This window comes from Bubalus bubalis, chromosome 2 (assembly GCF_019923935.1).
Source record: "Bubalus bubalis isolate 160015118507 breed Murrah chromosome 2, NDDB_SH_1, whole genome shotgun sequence".
Classification (NCBI taxonomy): Eukaryota; Metazoa; Chordata; class Mammalia; order Artiodactyla; family Bovidae; genus Bubalus; species Bubalus bubalis.
Window position 1 is genome coordinate 180,901,629 of NC_059158.1, and position 25,976 is coordinate 180,927,604.

At 44.2% G+C, this 25,976-nt stretch overlaps 1 non-coding gene across 1 annotated transcript; it reads right to left on the reverse strand.

The window, feature by feature from the left end:
* Positions 1–22,659: 22,659 nt before the first annotated feature.
* On the reverse strand, positions 22,660–22,768 carry LOC112583034. The gene has a single exon (XR_003107398.3). It is a non-coding gene; the product is annotated as a U6 spliceosomal RNA (small nuclear RNA).
* Between the last annotated feature and the right edge of the window lie 3,208 nt (positions 22,769–25,976).

Sequence of the window (25,976 nt, forward strand, 5' to 3'; positions counted from 1 at the left end):
GAAGCGGCTCAGAAGCATCGTTAGACCGGAGATGTTGGGAGCTCCTTGATTTGGTGACAAGCCAATTTGGGAGCAGGAGTTGGTCCCTGCTGTGCTGCATATGGACAATTTTTCTTTGTCCAGTCTCCTTGGTTAGGGTCCCCTGCCTCCTGGAGCAATCTTGCTGAAGACCGGGATCCTCATTGTCCTTGATTGCTCTGCTCTCTTCTCTCTGCTCTACCTTCTACAGAAGCCAGGCTCGGCCAGTTTTTCCATTGTCCCCCACCTAGGAGGACTGTGGACAGGGAAGGTCAAGGTGGGGCAGTGGGGATGAAGGTCCCTAGGACCTTTCACTGTTCTCTGTCTCAGCTCCTCCCACTGAATCCCGAGTAAACCTCAAGTACCCCTCAGGTGGGAGAAGGAGCACTACAGTACTGCGCATGCGTGTGCACGCTTAGTCGCTCGGTCGTGTCCGACTCTTGCGACCCCCTAGACTGTAGCCAGCCAGGCTCCTCTGTCCATGGGATTCTCTAGTCAAGAATACCAGAGTGGGTTGCCATTTCCTTCTCCAAGGGATCCTCCCAACCCAGGGATCGAACCCAAGTCTCCTGCGTTGCAGTCAGACTCTAACCACTGAACTACAAGGTGTGAGAAAGGGCCTTGCTAAAGAATATCGTGATAAAATTAAAAAAAAAAAAAAACTTTCTATCTGGTCTTTGTTCTTGGTTTGGAATATATAGCGCCCAAACCCTTGGGATCTCCATCCAGGGTGGGGTCTCCAGACGGGTCTTCAGACAAAAGTGCTTCTTTTGTGTGCTGATGAGGTGGTTGGCGACTGGGGGCCCTTAGATAGCTTCAGGGTGGGAGCTGGTCACCAGAAAGATCGAGGTAGGACTAGAGGGTTGGAACTTTCAACCCCCCAGCCACCATCATTGCCCTCTGGATCCAGAAGAGAGACTAGAGACTGAGTTACTCATCAATGGCCAATGATTTAATGAATCATGCTTAAGTGCTGAAACCTCCATTAAAAATGGCTGAATGACCAGATTTTGGGGGGCTTCTGGGTTTGTGGACAAATGGAGGTGCTGGGAGGGTGGTTCACTTGAGAAGGCATGAGAGCTCCCCAACCCCCTACCCCTCCACCCTGTGGACCTCTTCATATAGGTTGTTCATTTGTATCCTTTATAATAAACCAGAAACTGTAAGTAAAATGTTTCCCTGAGTTTTGTGAGCCATTCCTGCAAATTATCCACTGAGGAAGGAGTCATGGGAACCCCTGATTTATAGCCAGTTGGTCAGAAGTACAGATGACGACCTGGGGCTGGCATCTGACGTGCGGGCACCCTTGTGGGACTGAGCCTTTAAACCTGTGGAGTCTGACTCTGCCTCTGTGTGGTCCGTGTCAGAGCTGAATTGAACTGTAGGGCACCCAGTTGGCGTCTGGAGACTTGGAGAACTGGTTGTTGGCGTTGAAAAAACTCACACATTTTGTGTCCGAAGTGTTGTGAGCCAAAGCAACTCAGTTATGAATCGACCACCTCCCCATGGGTTCCTTTCCATCTCCATCTATTCTATATTTGAGCCCAGGGTAGGTGCTTGGTGGCACTCCATCATTCAACAAACCCAGGCACCCCAGCTTCACCTCTTTCATACTCTGCAGCCTGAACCACTGGCCTTGACTTTATTCTCCTCTTTTCAACCTGTCCCCAATAGTCTCCACTCCTGCCCCCAGCCTGGGTTATTTCCAGCATCCCAATTTCTGGACCCCTCTGATTCTTCCATAGCTACAATTTCCACTTGCTCCTTGTGTTATTCTTTTCCTGGCTCATCCTGGGAAGCATCTCAGTTGAGTTCAGCCTGATTCCTGGTACCCTTGTAACCGAGCAAAACCCTATGGAGCCTTCCCAAGACAGATCCCTAGCCCATATCCTCTGCATTAGCTCCTCTCTGAAGTACCTAGATAATAGTATCTGATGCCTATTTCCTGAGTTTTCCAGATACTAAAACCACAACCAAATGGGGAAAATTTGACTACTTGATGATCATGAGTACATAGCTCACAGACCCTCTAGTGCTTTAAGACTGAGCACCTTTAACCAATCAGAGAATTGTGCATGAGTGCACCCCACACCCTGGGATGCCCCTCCCTCACTTTGCCTTTAAAAAAGATTTGCTGAAACCCTTCGGGGGGTTCAGGGTTTTAGAGCACGAGCCACCCGTCTTCCTTTACAATAAATGCTGCGTTTTCCTTCATCATATTCCTCTGTCGATAGATAGGCTCTACTGCTCCCTGGCGAGGGGACTCAAGTTTGGTTTGGTAATACCTTTGGGCCTTACAAATTTAGGAACTTTTGTCTCTTATCTGTGTGTGTTAAGTCACTTAGTCATGTCCGACTCCTTGCTACCTGATGGACTGCAGCTCGCCTGGCTCCTCTGTCCATGGAATTCTCCAGGCAAGAATACTGGAGTGGATTGCCATTCCCTTCTCCAGGGATCTTCCAAACCCAGGGGTCGAACCCCAGTCTCCGGCATTGCAGGCAGATTCTTTAGCGACCGAGCCACCAGAGAAGCCCATCTGGCAAAGCCCACCAGCCAACACATGGTCCCAGCATTCTCCAGGAACCCTCCATTGGTCTCCAGGCATGTTGGGCTTCCAGAGAGCCAGGCCGGACCTAGGCTGAAGGAAGGCCCACCAGCCAGTGGGTTCCCCTTTATCACCCCAGCAGCCCCCACCCCCACACCCATGATGCCACCTTTCACACACCAACCCCTGGCTCTGATCCTTGGCCTGAAGCACTGAGAGCTGTAAACAGGAAGCGCATGAGAAACAAGAACCCTGCTGGGAAAAATGCCTGGCCTGTGTAATAATTAACCTCTCCCCACTGGGCCTCAGCCACAGCTCATCAGATGCTTTCAATACCTTAAAACTTCCAAAGCACTTCAAGCAACTTGGGTGACATTTGCACGCCAAAAATAGTTTCAGAAGCCACACTCCCCAGACGTCTCTAGCTAGAGGAAGCCAGATAGTTTATTTTGAGCATTTGAGAAAAGTTTCGATTCTGAGGCGGGAGGCGTTTCAGCCAAGAAAGGCCCTGGCTTGAGAGCAAAACAAATTGCACAGCCTGCAAGGAATGTGCCCCTCCTCTCCTGGGCCTCCCAGAAGCCCTTGCACCCCCAGGCTCTTTTTCTAGCACTGCTTCCTGTCCTAGCAGATCTGAAGAAAGAGAAACACGGGGCCACACAAGAGCCTTTTCATTCCAATTATAGAAATGTTTGTGGTGAAAGGAGCCTTTGGGTTTGCTTTAAAATACTCCAATTTAACAACAACAAAAAAAACACAACTTCAGAGGAAGAGGAACAAAGGGAAATAAAACAAAAACACTGGTAATTCTTGAAATGGGTAGTGAGTACATGGATACAATGCTCTCTACTTTTGCACTTATTTAGAATTTTTTTCATAATAAAAAAAATGTTAAAGATTCCACAAGAAACAAACCCTTGGCCATCTTTTCATCTGGAGTCATATGAGTCATTTATCCAGCAATTAAACACAAGGTGTCTAATTGTCAAGGACATTAAGCACAGGTGAGTGAGCACTGCCATTGGTCTCTGGCAAGCAATTTATACAGCCTGCTCTTTTTCAATCACACAAATCAAAATTAATGGCAATGTAGGTGTCCTGGACTGTGAAGAAAGCTGAGCGATGAAGAACTGATGCTTTTGAACTGTGGTGTTGGAGAAGACTCTTGAGAGTCCCTTGGACTGCAAGGAGATCCAACCAGTCCATTCTAAAGGAGATCAGTCCTGGGTGTTCTTTGGAAGGAATGATGCTAAAGCTGAAACTCTAGTACTTTGGCCACCTCATGCGAAGAGTTGACTCATTGGAAAAGACTCTGATGCTGGGAGGGATTGGGGGCAGGAGAGAAGGGGATGACAGAGGATGAGATGGCTGGATGGCATCACCGACTCGATGGACGTGAGTTTGAGAGAACTCCGGGAGTTGGTGATGGACAGGGAGGCCTGGCGTGCTGCGATTCATGGGGTCACAAAGAGTCGGACACGACTGAGCGACTGAACTGAACTGAACTGAGGTGTCCTGCAAGAAATAATGATCAAGTCATGACTATAGTGTTTTTTAAAAAAAATTGCACATCCCAGTGATCCCATTGACTCTGCATTCATTCAGCACAAGCTTGGCTGAGCTTACCATGTGGCAAGAATATACAGAACTAAAGCTTGGTGCTTATATTCTGAGATCCAGTTTTGCTTTACTTGATGTGTGTGGCTTAATTAAGTCATTTAAAGTTTCTGTATCTCGTCTGTAAAGGAGGGCTGCTGTGAGAATTAAATGAGGGGATGCGTGCCGAGTAACTAGTGTGGAGCCTAAGAGGATTGAAATAAATGGCATATTTCCCCACCCACCCACTCCCTGCAGTCACAGTCGCTGGGGAAGATAGAGGGGCTGATCCAGCTCCCACAGAATTCAACGGTTCCTTCTGCACTATTTTGACTGATGACAGTATGGACACTTCCAGAGACAAGAGCCCACAACCTCACAGGGAATTTTTAAAGTAGCATCTGTTGTATCCTTCCAATGATAGGAATGATAAATGGTTGTTGTAGAAAAATTGGACAAGACAGAAAGGAACCAAGAAGAAAAGCAAAAATATCCGTAAGCGCAATAGACTTGTGGTTGCCGGTGGAGGCGGAGAGGGAGAGGGAAGGATTGGGAGTTTGGGACTAGCAGATGCAAACTATTAAATAGAGGGTGGATTAACACCAAGGTCCTCCTGTATAGCACAGGGAACGATGTTAAATATCCTGTGATGAAACATATGGAAAAGAATATGAAAAATAAAACATATTTGCATAACTGAATCGCTTTGCTATAGAGCAGAAATTAACACGACATTGCAAGTCAACTATACTTCAAAACAATTTTTTTAATAAATCCATAAATCCACCAACCAGAAATAAGTACGATGGAATAGCTGTTTAATAGCCATCCCAACAGATATTCTCACCTCTTCTCCATTGCCACCTCCACTCTAGAGACTGGGAAGTGAAATACTCACTTTCCCAGGCTCCTTTGTAGCTGGGAGCAGCCATGGGACCCAGTTCTGGTCCAAGAGACCTCAAGAGAAATCTGCTGGGGCCCTTTGGTAGGGTCTTCATGTTCCTGATAAAGGAGACAGACACTGCAGGCACCAAACTATTCCCCTTCCTCCTTTCTGCCTCCGATGCGGACACGATGCCTGGAGCTGGGACAGCCATTTGGTGACCATAAACAAAGGAGGATTGCAGAGTTGCCAGCCCAACATCACCAAGCTGCTGATGCCAGATCCTCAGATCCTCAGAAAACTTATAAGTGAAAATGCACCATAACTCAAGTTTTCCAATCCTTTGAGCTAAAATTGACATACAACTTGTTAATATGTTTTTCATATATTTCTTATCAGTCTTAACAGAATTGAGAAATCTTACATATAATTTTACATTCTCAGTTTTTTTCCTATGACATGAAACTGTAAAAGTTTTCTCACATCACCAAAAAAATTCCAAAACCCCATGTTAATATTTGTCTATCGTGTAACTATATATCATTTCCATGTTGCCAGAAATAGTTTCCAATTTTTCACTAATGAATAAGCCTGGGATGAATATCCTTATGTATAAATTTTTGCCTGCATCTCTGAAAAATTCTCTAAGATTCTAGAAGAGGAACTACTGAGTCAAAGTACATGAATTACTAGGTCGAAAACAGACTAGTTACACAACAGGAGTGGCAGCCAGCAGCCAGCTGATGGTTCGGTAACAGGCAGGAAGGCCAGGGATCTCCAAACGGAGGAAATAGCCTGCGAGTGTCAGACATTTTTCTCTGTCTTTAAGTGGCAGGAGGAAACAAACTAGTGATATTTTTTCCCTTCTCTATACAAATTTAAAAGGAGGTTTCTCTTAAAATACGGTGTTGCCATAATGACACCTGGTTTCACTTAAAGTTAACTATTCTCAAACCTAGAGATAACCAATGCATTTCTCTTATGGAAATGTTTATCTTTCATTTACCCCAAACTCTGTCTTCAAGTCAGTTCCACATTTTGACTCAGAACCCACTTGACAAACCAGCATGTTATACTCAGATATTGTTCCCCTAATCTATGTAGATGAAACTATTTGTATGGTGATCTGCCCTTCTACAAGATTCAAGTTAATCATTTTATGGCCCAGGATGAACCATTTGGTGCCAAGATTATCCCAAAATGCATCTTATGGGTGAGGGGCCTGGTGCCATTCTGAGTTTTAAGACATTCCTTTCTTTTATTAACAGATTGCTAGTGACTATATAACATCCAGCTGAAGACTAGCAGGGGTTACTCTTTCTGCCCCCTTCTGATGCCTATGTCAGAAGCTTTCTCTATCTCCTTTATACTTTAATAAAACTTTATTACACAAAAGCTCTGAGCGATCAAGCCTCATCTCTGGCCCCGGATTAAATTCTTCTCCTCCGGGGGCCAAAAATCCCGGCGTCTTTGCGTGATTCAGCAACAACCTTTCAGTACCCTGGCCTTCCCCTCAGGGATACAAATCAAAAGTTAGTCAATCACCCGATGCATATTTATGGAGTAGCTGTTTCACTCCAGGCTTTCTGCTAGATGCTGGTGATACCGTGATGACTGAAACAGACATGGGTCTTGTCCACATGGGAAATACCATTTCTCAGATGGCTGCCCAGAAGGACGGTACCTGGTTTTTATTGAACCATGGCCAGCTAATGAATGGAGAGGCTCACCATAAAGCTAAAAAGCAAAAACCAACTGAGAAAAATATTTGTGATCTATATGGAAAATATAAGGCTCATACTTAATATATCATTACAGTCCAAATATATCATGACTGGTATGCTATCATCAAAAATAATGAAAAATATTTAGATGTGTGAAGAGATGTTCAGGATAGGTGTTAAAAATCAAAAGGCAGATTTCAAACAGTGTATTGAGTGTGAACATATTTAATGAAAATTAAAATTGTATATATTTTAGAAGACTAGAAGAATAAACATCAAAATATTGACAGTGAATTCTCTAGTGGTAAGATTATAATTGATATTTATTTTCTTCTCTACATTTTCAAAATCTCTGTTATAAACTTGCATTATATTTTTAAATAAGAGAGAGAAACAAAACTTTTTAGTGTTTTAAAAGCTACCACAGGGCTTTCCTGGTCTGGGAAGCTCCATGTGCCAAGCAGTGTGGTGCAAAAAACAAAAAAGATATGCACCCCATCTCTGCCAAACTAGCCTCTCCTTAGTCTCTGTGCTCCTGGTTCCAGGATCCTGTTTATTTCACTCTCGTAACATCACTCATCAATGTTACCTTGCGCCCTCACTTCACAATCATTTGAGACATAAGCCTAACCAGTGGCTTTTAAATTTCAGATACTGAATTGCACAGTTTTGGAATTATCATCTGGTTCTTTTTTTTTTTTTTTAAGAGTTTTTAAGCCATTTTTAGAGTTTTTATTTCTCTATCAAGATTTTCCTGTCTTTCATTAGGAGCCTACTTTCCTTTATAATAAAGAACTAGCTGTAACAGCTACTTTAAAATCATTATCTGGTCATCTCAGTGTCAGTCTCTTTTGATCATCCTTTCTCTTGAAAAAAGAATCACGCTTTCCTTTTCTTTGTATGTCAGGTAGCTTTGGATTCCATCTTGAGTACTACGTCGTGAAGACTCTGGACTGTGTCATATAACCCCTACAGAGTGCTGCTTTTTGCAATTGTTGTTCTCAGGCAGTTAACTTGGTTGACTCAAAATAACAAACACTGTCCTTGGGCAAGCAGTTCAAATGTTGGTTCGCTTCTTTTGTTCTTCGCTGAAGTTTTGTCCTACGAATGTATGATTTAGAGGTTGGCCAGAGATTGGTACAGAGCTTACAAAGAACTCTTCTCTCTGCCTCTCACCTTGCCAGGGTTTCCCCCTCACTTTTCAGTAGCTCTGTCCTCTGGGGTTTCAGGTCAGAAATGCTGCACGTTTTCTATTGAAACGTTAGATGTGAGACATAGAACATTTGGAAATGTCCCCCTTTCCAAACTGTGCATAGAGTACCCTCAAATGGTGCTGACTGCAGTCTGCAACAAGGGATTTAAAAATGAGAAACTCATCCCGGGCCATTCCCTTCTCGCAGAAACAGACACGACCGAGTGACTAACACTTTCACTTTACTTTCATGCTTTCGTGAGCACTCTGACCCTCTGCTGGCTGCACCCTTTTTGAGGGGCCAAGGAGTCTTTGGAGCCAAGGGATCGTGGTTGCACAGAGCCCGTGACATCTCCCCTTTCCAAACTGTGCATACAGTACCCAGAACTCAGAATTCTCTGGACAAATGGTCCCAGCTCACTTCCAAGACCACATGGACCACTTTTGCAGATGTGGAAGACAAAATAAAGGCTCTTCAAACATGCCCATTTAAAATAAATTTTATGGGGAGGGAGGTGGGAGGGGGGTTCAGGATGCGGAACACATGTACACCCATAGCTGATTCATGTCAATGTGTGGCAAAAACCACTACAACATTGTAAAGTAATTAGCCTCCAATTAAAATAAAGTAATTAATTAAAAATAAATAATAAAATAAATTTTAATTTATGAAATTAAAAGTGGATAAGAAAGACATGGTCCAAACGTAAAGAAACAGATCTAAATTAGAACAGGGGAGCAATACACAGAGCGGGTGGAGATTAGGAATGTGGTGAAGATGGCTCATGTCCCCTTTGAGAGCAGTCTTGTAGTTAACCGTGTTGTGGACATGGATGCCAATCAGAGTCTGCATTAAACCCCAGCTCCACCACTTAACCTCTCTGTAGTTCAATTTCCTCGTCCATAAGATGGGGATTCTATTGTACTTTCCTCCTTGGGTAGCTAGCTGTGAGGATTAAATTAATCATTATGCGTAAAGCACTTTGTAATTTGCCCAGCATATGGTAATTGCTCAACAAAAAGATTCAGTTCAGTTCAGTCGCTCAGTCGTGTCTGACTCTTTGCGACCCCATGAATTGCTGCATGCCAGGCCTCCCTGTCCAACATCAACTCCCGGAGTTTACCCAAACTCTTGTCCATCGAGTCGGTGATGCCATCCAGCCATCTCATCCTCTGTAGTCCCCTTCTCTTCCTGCCCCCAATCCCTCCCAGCCTCAGGGTCATTTCCAATGAGTCAGCTCTTCGCATGAGGTGGCCAAAGTATTGGAGTTTCAGCTTCAGCCTCAGTCCTTCCAATGAACACCCAGGACTGATCTCCTTTAGGATGGACTGGTTGGATCTCCTTGCAGTCCAAGGGACTCTCAAGAGTCTTCTCCAACACCACAGTTCAAAAGCATCAATTCTTCGGCGCTCAGCTTTCTTTATAGTCCAACTCTCACATCCATACGTGAGCACTGGAAAAACCATAGCCTTGACTAGATGGACCTTTGTTGGCAAAGTAATGTCTCTGCTTTTGAATATGCTATCTAGGTTGGTCATAACTTTCCTTCCAAGGAGTAAGCATCTTTTAATTAGCAATTTATATTACTCCCAAGGAGAAAATTGAGGGGGAATGGTATGGGAAAGACATGATCCAAAAATAAAATACGTCGTGATTTTAAACAATTGGTGATGTGTATGAAAGAATTCAGTTGAAATTAACCCTGGGGACATTCTTCTTGAGTGGCATTGAATTAGCAGAAAAGAAAATGCCATCCTAGCACATTACTTGGCTCTATTTACATAATGATAAATATGTAAACTCTGTGTATTAGAGATCAAAAAATAACTGTGGAAAGCTGATGGAAAAGAAAAAATGTTTATGAAGCTCAAATATGTACAGCATATCAAAATGACAACAGGAAGAGGCTGGAGGTTGTATAACCCACAAGGAGAAGTCAGTAGAAACATATAAATCAGTGCATTGAGAAGTAACCACACAAATCTTCTTTAGAGTGTAGGGTGACCACTGCTGCTGCTGCTGCTAAGTCACTTCAGTCGTGTCCAACTCTGTGCGACCCGATAGACAGCAGCCCACCAGGCTCCCCCATCCCTGGGATTCTCCAGGCAAGAACACTGGAGTGGGTTGCCGTTTCCTTCTCCAATGCGTGACAGTGAAAAGTGAAAGTGAAGTTGTTCAGTCGTGTCTGACTTTTAGTGACCCCATGGACTGCAGCCCACCAGGCTCCTCCAACCATGGGATTTTCCAGGCAAGAGTACTGGAGTGGGGTGCCATTGCCTTCTCCAAGGTGAGGAACTAAAAACAGAACCATTTAAAGTAGCAGATTCCAGATTGCTTTCTGAAGATGAGAAGGCAATTAACAGCGCTTAGTTTACTTGGTGTTTCTCCAGTAACCGTCTCTGGTCCTGAAGGCAGCTTCGGGGACAGGCTATGTGAGCTCAAATCTCAGCTCACTTATCTTGGCCCAATCACTTAACCTTTCTAGAATTCAGTTTTTTCTTTTCTTCTTCTTTTAAAATTTGTACTGCAGTAGTTGCTTTACAATGCTGTGTTACTGTCTGCTGTATAGCGAAGTGGATCAGCTATACGTATACAAATATATCCCCTCTTTTTTGAACTTCCTTCCCATGTAGGTCACCACAGTGCACTGAGTGGAGCTCCCTGTGCTATCCAGTAGGTTCCCGTATCTGCTTTATACATAGTAGTGTATATATGTCAATCCCAGTCTCCCAACAGAATTCAGTATTTTCATCTGCCAAGTGGTGACAACAAGCGTGCCTACCTACGCTGGTGATTTTAAGTCTCTCCATTCTCAAAGGATTGGTTAGAGCTGATTTGAGGCAATTCAGCTTCCAGCAGAGCTTTTCCCTGTTTAACTCTGAATCCGAAATTGAAGTGAATATGTTAACAGAACAGATTACACAACACACAGCTCGCTGGCCCGAGAGCTCAGATCTCCCTGGCAGCTGGCAGCTGGGATCGGGCCCCCTGGGCAGAGGGACTGGCGGCTCAGCGAGACTTGCTCCTCCTGACTTTGACCACATGAGCTGGCTTTCCCAGCTCTGACTCCTGTGATGTCTTTAGTTGCTTCCCACTTGCTTTGGTACCAATTTCACAGGATATTAAGCTTGCTTAATAAAGTTGTCTTATCCATCTGGTGCTTAGCACATAACGATATTTCTAAATCTTTTGTATTCTCAGGAAATAAGAATAATACTTTGAGTACCAGATGCTGCACTAGCAAATCATTTTTATACATGCATACGTATACAATTACACATCATATGCACGTACATGTGAGTGCATGCATGCTCAGTCGCTCAAGTCCTGTCCAACTCTTTGTGACCCTATGAACTGTAGCCCACCAGGCTCCTCTGTCCACAGAATTCTCTAGGCGAGAATACTGGAAAGCATTGCCATGCCCTCCTCCAGGGGATCTTCTCAACACAGGGATAAAATCAGGGCTCCTTTGTCTCCTGCACCGCAGGTGGATTTTTTACCGCTGAGCCCTATGTACTTACATATATATACAGAAATATATTGTATTTATGTTGACCAACTGATCTCTGCAATTGCGCTTTAGTAGATACAAACCAAAGGACGATCAAGGATTTAATTGATTCATTAGAGACTATACAGCTAGTAAATGGTTTTGTTATCAACCAGGGTTCTTGGCCTCCTTAATCAATAGAAATTGATCAGAGGCCAGACAAGAAGTTCAGACAAGGTTTTGTTGGGGCCCCTGCTACAGCAGGGGGAAGGGGGACAAACAAGAGTTTCCCTTGCTGGGTCGCTCCTTAAGGGGAGTGGCGAGCTTGTTCCTTATATGAGAGTGAGGGCAGGGGTATGTCCAGGGGTGGGCCAGACGGGTGGCTTAGGTGTTTCACCCACCGCTTAGCGCCCAGCGCTGTACTCCGCTGTGTACAGGAGGCATGCACAGTACCTTGTTTTTGCTCTAGGTTTTTCAAAAGTGGAAGTTGGGATTTTTGGTCTCTTCATGTCTTTTGTCCAGAATTGGCCCCAACTGCACATGTACCAACTCAGCTATTTTTAGTCCCACACCATTTCTTTGTATTCTATGGCTCAAGGAGAGGTGTGTTCAGGTGCAAGCTTTGCAGCACGGCACCAAAGGGTCCCAGGCTCCAGCCTGTCTCAACTGAACTAAGATTCAAAGCCCAGGCTGCCAACTCTAAGACTCTTTTGACTGTAAACCATGATGTCTATATAATACCTTTCATGTTCTTCAGATATCCCCTGAAAATCTGGCACATAAATTATTCAATTCAAATAGCTAACTGGCCCTGGCCAACACAGCAGGCACTGGCCACGTGTGACCAGGGAACACCTGAAATGTGCCAAAGTAGAAAATATACACCAATTTCTAAGACTTCCCTGGTGGCTCAGATGGTAAAGAATCTGCCTGCAATGCAAGAGACCTGGATTCGATCCCTGTGTCAGGAAGATACCCCGGAGAAGGGAATGGCAACCCACTCCAGTATTCTTTCCTGTAGAATTCCAAGCAGAGAGGAGCCTGGTGGGTGACAGTCCATGGGATCGCAAAGAGTTGGACACACCTGAGCAACTAACGCTTTTCTAAGACTTAGTACAATGAGAAAAATATGAAATAGTTCATTAATAATTTTTATATTGACTACAGATGAAATGATCATATTCCATACATATTGGCTTAAATAAAACATGTTATTAAAATTAATCTCACTTGTTTCTTTTTGGGTTTTTTTTCAATGTGGCTATTAGGAATGTTTAAATTCTGTATATGGCTCATGCTATAGAATTTTATCTATTGGACAGAGCCAAGCTAGACCACTGAATTAACAGAGACATCTGTGAGTCAACAGAAAAAAACACTGGTGGAGAAGTCAGGAGACCTGAGTTCAAGCCCTAGCTTTGACATCATCTAGTTGTGTGGCCTTAGGCAAACCTCTCACCCTCTCTGAGCCTCAGTTTCCCCTCTCTAAAATAAGATCAGATTATTTCAATGCGTCCTTCCACCCTGACAGTCCAAGTTCATACCAGCAACTCTCTCAGCTCTCAGCACTTACTAACATCTTTTCTCAGCCCAAAGTTCTATCTGCTCTACCTTGATCATAAACTCCTTGAGGATAGAACTTCTCTGTCCCCCAGCTCCAGTCTCACTGCATTGCAGTAAGCATACAGTAGGCACTTGATCATAACCTGTTGGTTTGAAACTTGTTTAAAGTCTATTATTAACAACCCCTGCCTGCTTCTTTTTCCTTCATCTCTCCACTGCCCCCGCCAAACCCAGGATCTCCACAAAGATTCATATATTATAATTCCAAGGAATGTGAAATAAGAGTGCAGTTTAGCAAAATTTAAGCAACTTGTCACTCAACATGCAACGGTGAAGTGTAAAGTTGAAGGGTGGTGTCATCTTCTAGCTCAGGACTTGGGATCCTACTGGGATCACCAGAGGTCACAGAATACAAACAGTGGACGATTTTTTGCTCTATTTTCACCCATCTTGAATAGGCCTCCCAAGTCACACTGTCTGTTATGAAACAAATTGTATTAAATTAAAACCTGAGAACAGGTGCAGGGCCTTGACCTTCTTGATATTTGCTACCCTCAGGCATTCAGCAAATGGGAAAATGTAAAAAAAAAAAAAAATATATATATATATATATATATATATATATTTGCTGGCAGCAGAGAGCTAAATAGAAGCCCCCAAACAAGCATCAACTTCAGGAACTTGGGCTGAGTGAAGCCGTCATGTAGGGCTAATGTAAACTGAACCGTGATCAGATGCCAGGGCCCCATGCTAGGATATGTGGCATCTAATCTCCTTAACAATGACGTAGGTTACTATAATAATGCCCTGTTCAGTTTACCTTGGAAATTGGTTCATTTCAAAAATGTATTTTAAGCTTGTACTGTGAGTCAGACACTGCTCTAGGCATTGGGGTCTACTGTAGTCTAATGAAAGTCTAAACAATCATTTTAATCCCACTCCAAGATACATATCCAAAACAATAGAAAACAAGGGCTGAAACAAACTTGTACACTTTATGGCATCAGTATTCACAACCACCAAATGAAGAAGCAAACTAAAGTCTAGATAAGCAAAATGTGTTACGTACATTCAATAGAATGCTATTTAGCCTTTGAAAAGAATGAAATTCTAACACACGCTGCAACATAAATTAATCTTGAAAGCCACACCCAAAAGGACAAATGTTCTACAATTCCACTTAAATGAGGAATGTAGAAATAGGCAAATTCATAGAAACAAAAAGTGGGATAGACGGTTAAGACGAACCATCTTAACCATGGAAGTTCAATGGTTAAGATTCCACACTTCCACTGTAGGGGGCCTGGGTTCAATCCCTGACTGGGGAACTAAGATTCCCCGAGCCTTACAGAACAGTTAAAAAAAAAAAAAAAGTGGGACAGAGGTTACCCAGAGCCGAGAGGAGGAGGGATGGGGGAGTTATTATTTAATGGGTGTAGAGTTTCTGTTTGGGATGATGAAAAGTTCTAGAAATAGATAGCGGTGACGGTTCTACAACACTGTGAATGTACAATGCCACTGCACTGTGCACTCACAAGTGGTTAAAATGGTAAACTGTATGCTATATACATTTTTACCACAATAAAAAAACCAACTGAAAAAAGCTCACAGTTTCACATAGCAGCACGCGAATGGGCTGAGGTGCCGGAGATTAAGGACGAGGATGGAGCTATTTTAGGTGGCATTATCAAGGCAGGTCTCTTTGAGAGGGTGACATTTGAACTGAGACTTGATATGTGAGAGAGGCCCAGCCAAGCAGAGAATGTCCCGGTGGGGAGGATGCTGTAGGCAGAGACAACGCCAGGGAGGGGCTCTCTGGCTGTCAGGGAGCCCAGTGCAGCAGACCTGTTGGAAAATATTCACAGTAGCTAAAAACTGTGACAATTCTGTTGCCCATCAGCCGTAAGATGGATACCCTAGATGTTACACATTCACACAACGAAATGCTATACAGCGATGAGTTAGGGCCACACACAACGACAAGGATAAATCTCACAAACATAAAAGAATGTGCATGCGTGCTAAGAGGCTTCCGTCGTGTCCAACTCTTTGCACCCTTATGGAGTGTAGCCTGCCAGGCTCCTCTGTCCATAGGATTCTCCAGGCAAGATTACTGGAGTGGGTTGCCATGCCCTCGAGCTCGTGTCTCTTTCATCTCCTGCACTGGCGGCGGGGTTCTTTACCATTAGTGCCACCCGGGAAGTCCCAGAGGAAAGAATACATCCAAGGAATTCCCTGGAGGTCCAGTGGTTAGGACTCAGCACTTTTACTGCCAAGGATGAAGGTTCAATCCCTGGTTGGAGAACTAAGATCCTACCACATGTGAAGTCATTCAGTCGTGTCCAACTCTTTGTGACCCTATGGACCATAGCCTGCCAGGCTCCTCCATCCATGGGATTTTCCAGGAAAGAATACTGGAGTGGGTTGCCATTTCCTTCTCCAGGGGTTATTCCCGACCCAGGGTTCGAACCCAGGTCTCCCGCATTGCAGGGAGACTCTTTACCCTTTGAGCTACCAGGGCATCCCACATGGGTGGAGCTAAAACACACACACATACACACACACACACACATCCAGTAAGACTGTATTCATATAGAACTAAAAATAAATATAATTACACTTTGAGGATACATACTGTTGGAAGACAAAAAGAATGCACAGTGCCCACTGAGCTGAGAGTACTTTAAGACTGAAAAATGAGACAGACAGCTCCATATACTCAATGTGTCAGTTTATCATATGACAACCTGCTCACAGAGTAGGGCTGGGCAGAAGACAATCTGGAAGCCTTCACAATAGTGCTCTATAGCACGGAGGAAAAATTGGGACAATTTTATAGTTAACCTAGGGTGTGGGGAGTATGTGCTTGGAAACACAGAGTGCTTCCCTAATTCAAGATCTATGAATGGGTAACTAGGCTGGTGAGCACTGGGAATACGTCAGACAATGTCTTATCATTGGGAACGAATGTGGGAGCATGGAGGCCACCTGGACCTAATGATCATGAACAATATCTACTAACTACAGAGCCCTTGACAATGAAGAGATTTACTACACAGTACATCCCTAGGTAGGGTCAGTGGAAGAAAGCAAGAACTGAATGGGCCCAAGATGGCATCAGTCATGCTAACAGCCAGACATATACATATGTAGTAAAACTCTAAAGTAAAGTGAGGGCTTCCCTCGAGGCTCAGTGATAAAGAAGTGAAAGTGAAAGTCACTCAGTCGTGTCCACTCTTTGGGACCCCATGGACTATATAGTTCAGGCCAGAATACTGGAGTGGGTAGCCTTTCCCTTCTCCAGGGGATCTTCCCAACCCAGGGATCAAACCCAGGTCTCCCAATTACAGGCAGATTCTTCACTGTCTGAACCACAAGGGAAGCCCAAGGATACTGGAGTGGGTAGCCTATCTCTTCTCCAGAGGATCTTCCCAACCCAGGAATCGAACTGGGGTCTCCTGCATTGCAGGCAGATTCTTTACCAACTGAGCTATGAGGGAAGCCCGTCCACCTGCCAGTGCAGGAAACAGAGGTTCAGTCCTTGGTCCAGGAAGATCCCACGTGCCGTGGAGCAACTAAACCTGTGTGCTCTAGAGCCCTGGAGCTGCAACTACTTAAAGCCGCGCACCCTAGAGCCTGTGATCCACAAAAGAAGCCACCGCAATGAGAAGCCCACGCACTGCAACTAGAGAAAAGCCCAAGTAGCAACGAAGATCCAGCAGAGACAAAAATAAAATAAACAGAAACTTAAAAATAAAAATGAAGCAAGGATAGTATACCATAAAAGCCAGGATAGCAGTTATCTGGAGTGCTATGAGGGCAGATGAAGACAGAACTGTGATTGTGGGAGGGGCATGCTGGGACTTGCAGGGCATTTACAGTGTTGGACTTGACCTTGGGGTGGAAGAATACGTAAGGGTCCTCTTCATGATTATCAGTTACATTATACACACGTGCACTTTTTATGTAAGAGTCTGGGGAAAGATATGTAACAAATATACAACCTAGTATTAAGATCTTCTCTAGATCTTCTTGGCCCAGGGATCAAACCTGAGCCTCTCACATCTCCTGCATTGGCAGGTGGGTTCTTTACCACTAGTGCCACCTGGAAAGCACTCAGAATATACAAAGAATTACCAAAAAATCAATAAGAAAAAGAACAAATGTATTAGTCAAGGTCCAGTCAGGAGAGAGAAGCCACATAGTAATTTGAACAGGGAACACTTAATATAAAAATTGTTATCTAATAATATGGGACTATTAGAATAATTAATAACTAAGGTGTAAAGAGAATGTACAAGAATGAAGCAATAACTGATAAAGGCAACAGGTCTTACCTATACGATTGAGCAGCGTGCCCAAGGAAAGAACAAACCTGGAAGCAATTTAGACCTCATAAGAGATGTTGCTCCCCTACATTGTAGAGACCATCTGCTGAGATGCTACAGCCCAGGGCTGACAAGCAGAAAACTCCGCTTCTTGGGTGAGAACAAAATTCACTAGGAAACCATTTATTGGAGAAGAGCTGGGAAGCCACCCAGTGAGTGCCAGCAGAACTCACTTGGAAGATGCCCATGTCAGTTCAGTTCAGTTCAGTCGCTCAGTCGTGTCTGACTCTTTGCAACCCCATGAATTGCAGCACGCCAGGCCTCCCTGTCCATCACCAACTCCCAGAGCTCACCCAAACTCATGTCCATCGACTCGGTGATGCCATCCAACCACCTCATCCTCTGTCGTCCCCTTCTCCTCCTGCCCCCAATCCCTCCCAGCATCAGAGTCTTTTCCAATGAGTCAACTCTTCACATGAGGTGACCAAAGTATTGGAGGTTCAGCTTCAGCATCAGTCCTTCCAATGAACACCCAGGACTGATCTCCTTTAGGATGGACTGGTTGGATCTCCTTGCAGTCCAAGGGACTCTCAAGAGTCTTCTCCAACACCACAGTTCAAAAGCATCAATTCTTCAGCGCTCAGCTTTCTTCACAGTCCAACTCTCACATCCATACATGACCACTGGAAAAACCATAGCCTTGACTAGACGGACCTTTGTTGGCAAAGTAATGTCTCTGCTTTTGAATATGCTATCTAGGTTTGTCATAACTTTCCTTCCAAGGAGTAAGCATCTTTTAATTTCATGGCTGCAATCACTATCTGCAGTGATTTTGGAGCCCCCAAAAATAAAGTCTGACACTGTTTCCACTGTTTCCCCATCTATTTCCCATGAAGTGATGGGACCAGGTGCCATGATCTTAGTTTTCTGAATGTTGAGCTTTAAGCCAACTTTTTCATTCTCCTCTTCCACTTTCATCAAGAGGCTTTGTAGTTCCTCTTCACTTTCTGCCATAAGAGTGGTGTCATCTGCATATCTGAGGTTATTGATATTTCTCCCAGCAATCTTGATTCCAGCTTGTGCTTCTTCCAGCCCAGCGTTTCTCATGATGTACTCTGCATAGAAGTTAAATAAGCAGGGTGACAATATACAGCCTTGACGTACTCCTTTTCCTATTTGGAACCAGTCTGTTGTTCCATGTCCAGTTCTAACTGTGCTTCCTGACCTGCATACAGGTTTCTCAAGAGGCAGGTCAGGTGGTCTGGTATTCCTATCTGTTTCAGAATTTTCCACAGTTGATTGTGATCCACACAGTCAAAGGCTTTGGCATAGTCAATAAAGCAGAAATAGATGTTTTCCTGGAACTCTCTTGCTTTTTCCATGATCCAGCAGATGTTGGCAATTTGATCTCTGGTTCCTCTGCCTTTTCTAAAACCAGCTTGAACATCTGGAAGTTCACAGTTCACGTATTGCTGAAGCCTGGCTTGGAGAATTTTGAGCATTACTTTACTAGCATATGAGATGAGTGCAATTGTGCGGTAGTTTGAGCATTCTTTGGCATTGCCTTTCTTTGGGATTGGAATGAAAACTGACCTTTTCCAGTCCTGTGGCCACTGCTGAGTTTTCCAAAGTTGCTGGCATATTGAGTGCAGCACTTTCACAGCATCATCTTTCAGGATTTGAAAGAGCTCAACTGGAATTCCATCACCTCCACTAGCTTTGTTTGTAGTGATGCTTTCTAAGGCCCACTTGACTTCACATTCCAGGATGTCTGGCTCTAGGTCAGTGATCACACCATCGTGATTATCTTGGTCGTGAAGATCTTTTCTGTACAGTTCTGTGTATTCTTGCCACCTCTTCTTATGTGGTGCCCCTGAAACTCACTGGGAACCTGCCTTTTCCCTGGAGGTAAAGTGGTTGGGACTCCGCGCTTCCACTAGGGGGCGGTGCGGGGGCTTCGATCCGCGGTGTGAAACTAGGGTCCCACATGCCCGCGGCAAGCCGAAAAAAAAAAAATTAGCACACTGTATATCAACCATTCTTCAATGAAATAAATTGAAAAAAATAAACTCATTGGCATGAGCACCACTGGTTGTCCCACATACCACTGGTCACTACACATTGCTGGCCATTATGCATGACAGTAGCAACAAAAGAACACAGAAATCTGATGAGAAGCCCCCTTTCCTCCTGTCGTGTTCCCTGGGCATGCTCCACAGACAAGCCTGAGCATCACGCCAGCTGGCCGAGGGGAAATAGTTACAGGGTCCAGATTATCACAGAGCAGGGCAATGAAGGGTGATTTTCATGTGGAGACACAATACATTGTTAACTGACAGCACAAACAATAACCCATGCCATCCTTAGAAAGATAGAAAAGAAGCTGGTGAAGTACCTGTCTCCATGGAGAAGTTTGACCCACAGCAAGTTAAAGATTTGTGCTTTCCATGGGCAGTCCCCAGGGAACTGCCAGGAATGGGATACCTACAAAGAAATCTGCCCAAGAGAGTTTCCTGCCAGAGGTCAGATGACATCAGCAGAAAGAGGCTGGGCTTCAGACCATCAAACACAGAACTGTTTTGATCAAACACAGAGGCATTGTCCATTCCATGGAACTGCAAGTGGGATCCCCAAAGAAAGGACCTCAAAAAAATCCACAAAATCACTACAGGACAATCATCCTTCAACTTCCACAACTTCAGTAGTAACAATGCCAGATTACGAGTGAAGCCACCAAAAAGGCTCTTCCCCTCCCCCTCCCCCTGCCCCAGCCCTGTGTGTGCTGTGCTTAGTCACTCAGTCGTGTCCAACTCTGTGTGACCCCATGGACTGTAGCCCACCAGGCTCCTCTGTCCATGGGGATTCTCCAGGAAAGAATACTGGAGTGGGTTGCCATGCCCTCCTCCAGGGGATCTTCCCAACCCGGGGATCGAATCCAGATCTCCTGCATTGCTGGCAGATTATTCACTGTCTGAGCCACCAGGGAAGCCCTAAAGGGACCCAAAACCCCAACCAGAGAGTGGGGAGGGAGGGGAAGGTTAAAAACAAAAGATGCCAACCACACGACCTTCCTACTCTGTAGGCTTCTGAGCCTGGGAAAAGGGAAGCATGAAATTGGATGAGACTCTTAAGTTTTTACAGAAGATTGGATCAGGATTTTTTAATTACACTGTCTGCCAAACCTATCAGGTTTTTTTGGTGGGTTTTTTTTTTTTTTTTTTTGGAAAATTTTAAACTTTTATATGCAAAGAGCTAGTATTGTTTCTGCATAACACAGATTCCTGGATGACCCATTCAAGGAAGTCCACTTAGTCCAACTTAGTTCACCATGAGGCCAGCCTGTAAAGATGGCAAATGATGAAGCAAGGTTGCCTGGTCCTCTCCTGCATCTCCAAGTGATGCTCCTTCAATTTTCCAAGGCCAATTTCTATCAATCGCCTTTCACAATTAAATGATGTTTTGTGGGGCTTTTCTCCCCCCGGGATAATTAAAGCCTTCCTCTACACAAATATTGCTTCTGCCACTGTTGCTAAGAAACTCCTTTGTAATATGAATCCCCACTGGAGATCAACCCTTTCCATGTCACAGAGGTGCTCATTTCACTTGAAAAATTGTTTTTAAACACCTCAAAATTCCTCCTGATTCAACACAGTTTATATTGTTTCTGTGATGCCCAGAGTTTAGAAGCATTTAAACATTTTTTTTCTAGAACACAAATTTAGTTAAAATACACGCCGCCACAAATGTTAAGTGGCCTAAATCTCTCTCCTCTGGCTAGTAAAGGGTTCCCAGGTTGCACTCGGAGAAGGCAATGGCACCCCACTCCAGTACTTTTGCCTGGAAAATCCCATGGACGGAGGAGCCTGGTAGGCTGCAGTCCATGGGGTCACTACAAGTCAGACACAACTGAGCGACTTCACTTTCACTTTTCACTTTCATGCATTGGAGAAGGAAATGGCAACCCACTCCAGTGTTCTTGCCTGGAGAATCCCAGGGATGGGGGAGCCTGGTGGGCTGCCGTCTATGGGGTCACACAGAGTCGGACACGACTGAATCAACTTAGCAGCAGCAGCAGGTTGTGCTAGTTGTTAAGAAGCCACCTGCCAATGCAGGAGACATGGTCTGATTCTTGGATTGGAAAGATCCCCTGGAGAAGGATTCTTGCTTGGAGAATCCCATGGACAAAGGAGCCTGGCAAGCTACAGTCCATAGGGTTGCAAAAAGTCGGACACGACTGGAGCAATTTAGCATGCTGGTTAATAAACATTGTAGAAATTCCAACAGGTAAACTAATAGGAGCCCATACCATCTTGTCAGAACACACATAAAAAAGAATCCTGCTGCTGCTGCTGCTAAGTCACTTCAGCTTGTGCAACCCCATAAACGGCAACCCACCAGGCTCCTCCATTCATGGGATTTTCCAGGCAAGAGTACTGGAGTGGGGTGCCATTGCCTTCTCCAAAAAAAAATAATCCTGATTTACCCTTATTATTGAAGAAAAGAGAGAGAGAAAGAAGAAAACAGGCCCCAAAAGACCTTCAAATGATCTTCCCAACCCAGGGATCAAACTCAAGTCTTTTACATCTCCTGCGTTGGCAAGAGGGTTCTTTACCACCAGCGCCCCCTGGGAAACCCATCTACCCCATACACTCAAAGGACTAGACTCGATATTTGGCAAAACTAATACAATTATGTAAAGTTTAAAAATTAAATTAAATTAAAAAAAAATTAAAGCATTTATAGTAGGCATAACAACACTAGTAATAAAATGAGTGAACCAAACCTCTCTGTGTGCAACGATGAGATAAACTTCACATACACACATTAACAAAGTAACCAAAATTACTCAATAATCCCGTTTTCTTCACAGGAAGCCAAAACTTAAAGAAGCAACTCTGTGGCCTGTGCTGCTATTAGGTATTAATAACATATTTTCACTCTAAACTGTCCTTGAGGCCTGTGACGATGTTTACAACTCTAAAAATAGACAATAAAATCTTTCAAAGAGTTTTCAGAGATCCAAACTAAAAATCTAGAGCTATCTACATGGTGACTGATGAACTAAAATTCTAGTATTAAAAAAAAAAAGTTACTTTATGAACCGTGACTTTCCGAGTCACCGGTGTCTCAAGATACCTTTGTGGGGTTTTCTGTTTTGTTTAGTTTTGCTTTGCTTGTTCTGGGCTTGAAGAACAAATATTCATTTCCTGCAGAAATGGAGGCTGGGAAGATCAAGATGCCTGCAGATGAGAATCTGCTTCCTGATCCCTAGAGGTTTGTCTCCTGCTGTGTCCTTGCACAAGGGAAAGAGTGAGGGAGCTCAATGTTGTGGAACACTTCACAAATTTTCATCTCATCCTTGGGCAGGGGCCATGCTAATCTTCTCGGTATTGTTCCAATTTTAGTTCTATGTGTGCTGCTGAAGGAGCACTTGGATCCTAATCACTCAGTGGTTCTCTGATCAAATGGAAAACCACCACATTAATTCCGTTTGGACAAGTTGCCACTGTGACTTCATTTGATCCTGTTGCTTCTTGCTGGAGAGATTGTTCTCTATTCCTGTCTCCATAACTCAGAATCTTCTACCAGCAATATTGCCCTGACTGTAAAACACTAGTTTCTTTAAAATTAAAAAAAAAAAAAAAAGAGTGCAAGGCTATTGGTTGGTCCAGAATGAGTTTGTCTCCAAACATGTTTTGTTAAATACGTTGATTTCCTGAGCTGACCACTGACCACAGGAATATGACTCTGTCCCTGTTGTTAGTAGTTTTATCCTGCTTTTTCTGTCTCCCAATCCAGGGATGTCCTCAAAACTTTACTAGGTGAACCTTAAGTCAAAACACTCAACTTCTAGGGACTGCATCTATCTCAAAAAAAGTATATGCCATTCTAATTTATTTAAACCTCATTTTACAGTTAATCTTGGCTCAGAATAACAAAAACTAAAATAGAAAATTCAGCCAAACAAGTAATTCACATGAAATCATAAATGAGCAACCATCCACCCATGTACCCACCCACTCAATCAGCCCACAAATATTATTGAGCAAAATGCCCAGGTGCAGCATTAATTGCTTGGAATAGCTCTGTGAGCCAAACAGACAATCCCTGCCCTTAAGAATAGTAGTGAGGATGGAAAGGGGTGGACGGGGGGAGCGGCTGCTTGGCTGGTGCTGGTGTCTCTGACGGGGGTACAGTGAAGCTGCTTCTGCAGATGTAAAAAACACTGCAAAGTGGATTCAGCTGCTGCTGCAGGAAGGAACTGCCATTGCCGGGGTGAAGATCTGTAGCTACAGAGATGCTCACAGGAACAGGAAGCAAAGTGGAAGGAGCAAGTCCCTTCTTCCTCCTCCATCCCTGCAACCTCCAGCAGGCATTGTCTATGCAGAGTCCCTGGTGGCTCAGACAGTAAAGAATCTTCCTGCCATGTGGGAGACTTGGGTTCAATCCCTGGAGGAGGAAATGGCAACCCACTCCACTATTCTTGCCTGGAGAATCCCATGGACAGAGGGCCTGGTGGTCTACAGTCCATGGGGTTGCAAAGAGCTGGACGCGACTGAGTGACTAACACTATGCAGAGTCGACAGGGACCAGCTGGCCAAGCTGAAATGTAGTTTGCAAAGTCCCAGTCCCAGCATCCCAGAGAGTATAGGAAGGTGGGTTGGAGCTAAAATAGCTTGTAACTGGCACAATAATAAACAGATAAATTAGGTTAGAAGATGATAAGGGCCATAGGGGAAAGAGAAGAGCAAGGTAAAGAGGATTAGGAGAGTGTTACATATTACATAGGGCAATCAGGGTGGGCCTCATTGAGAAGAGCGACTTCCCTGGTGGCTCGGATGGTAAAAGTGTCTGCCTACAGTGTGGGAGACCCGGGTTCGATCCCTGAGTCGGGAAGATCCCCTGGAGAAGGAAATGGCAACCCACTCCAGTACTCTTGCCTGGGAAATCCCATGGATGGAGAAACCTGGTAGGCTACAGTCAATGAGGTCATAAAGAGTCGGACACAACTGAATGACTTCATTTTCTTTCTTTCTTTTCTCATTGAGAAGGTGATAGACATACCACTAAGCTAACAGTTGCCCTATCCAAGTGTCCAAGACAGTTACTGCATTGCCAGTAATTGTCCAGGACCAGGAAAACTCACTCTTTTGGGCTTTTCTTACCCAACTTTATATTTAAGAGACAGGACTGCTCTAATTTCTCATATTTCCATTCCCAATCTTGTGTAAACAGATACTTTAAACTGACTTTCAGGGACAAAGTCCTTTCCTAAAACGGAAAAGATACCTGATCTGAGGAATTTACCACAGGTGAAGTCACCTGGCGGGCTTCCCAGCTGGCAGTAGTGGTAAAGAACCACCTGCAATGCAGGAGATAGACTCGGGTTCAATCCCTGGGTCAGGAAGAGCCCCTGGAGGAGAGCATGGTAACCCACTCCAGTATTCTTGCCTGGAGAATCCCATGGACAGAGGAACCTACAGTTCATAGGGCTGCAAAGAGTCAGCCATGATTAAATCAACTTAGCACACAAGGACCTGCAGCAAATGAAATGCTCATATCTTGCTGGCAGGAATATAAAATGGTGCAACCTCTTTAGAAAACTGTTTAGCAGATTTTTCTAAAGCTAAATATACAGCTACCTTCTCATTCAGCAATGCCAATCCTATGTATATGCCCAAGAGAAATGGTTGCACAAAAAGACATGTGGAAGATGTTCTTGATAGCTTGCCTTGTAATAGCCAATGACTATTGCAGTAGATGACATTCAGAGTCACCAGCTGAATGGATACATGAACTGCAGCAGAGGCATACAGCGGGTTGCTACACAACAGCAACAACGAAACAGACATCGGTACACTTGTAACCAAGTGGGACCCTGTGGGACCTTCCCGGGACAGACCTCCCCACGCCCTCCACCTGCCTCTTGTTTGTAGAAAAACTTTAGCCTCTTAGGCCTTCCCCAAGTTCCAAAGAATTAATTTAATCAGAGAAATAAGAAAATGCAGAAGTGAAGGAAACAGTCAAGCAAGACAAAATAATAATAGCTTAGCCAGTAAACGGAGTCAAAGACCTTTCATTCCTCCTCAAGGGCTATAGATAATATTCTGAGCCATATCTTTTGAGCTGTTTTGCAGATACTGAAACCCCCACCAGATGGAAGAAGTACATAGACCCCAAAACAGTTGGAACCAGAAGGTTGATGATGTTGACTCCCAATTACCTCACTACCAACCAATCAGAAGAATGTTCACGAGTTAATCACACACCTTACACTCTTCCTCCCTTATCCTATCTTTAAACACCTTCCTCTGAAAGTCATTGAGGAGTTGGAGCCTTTTGAGCACTCGCCGCCTGGACTCCTTGCTTGGTGCCCATGGATAACACTGCACTTACCTTCGCCACAGCCTGGTGTCAGTAGATCAGCTTTACTGAGACATGGGCGAGCGGCCTCAAGTTTGGTTCTGTCATGCACTCAACAACTTCCATGAATCACAAAAACAGAAATATTGAGCAAAAGGAGCCACACAGAAGAGCACATACCATATGTGCGAGAACAGGCAATACTGATGATAACAGAAGTCAGACTGTGGTTACCTCCAGCAAGGCCCAGGGAAGCTAGTTGGATACTGAAAGCA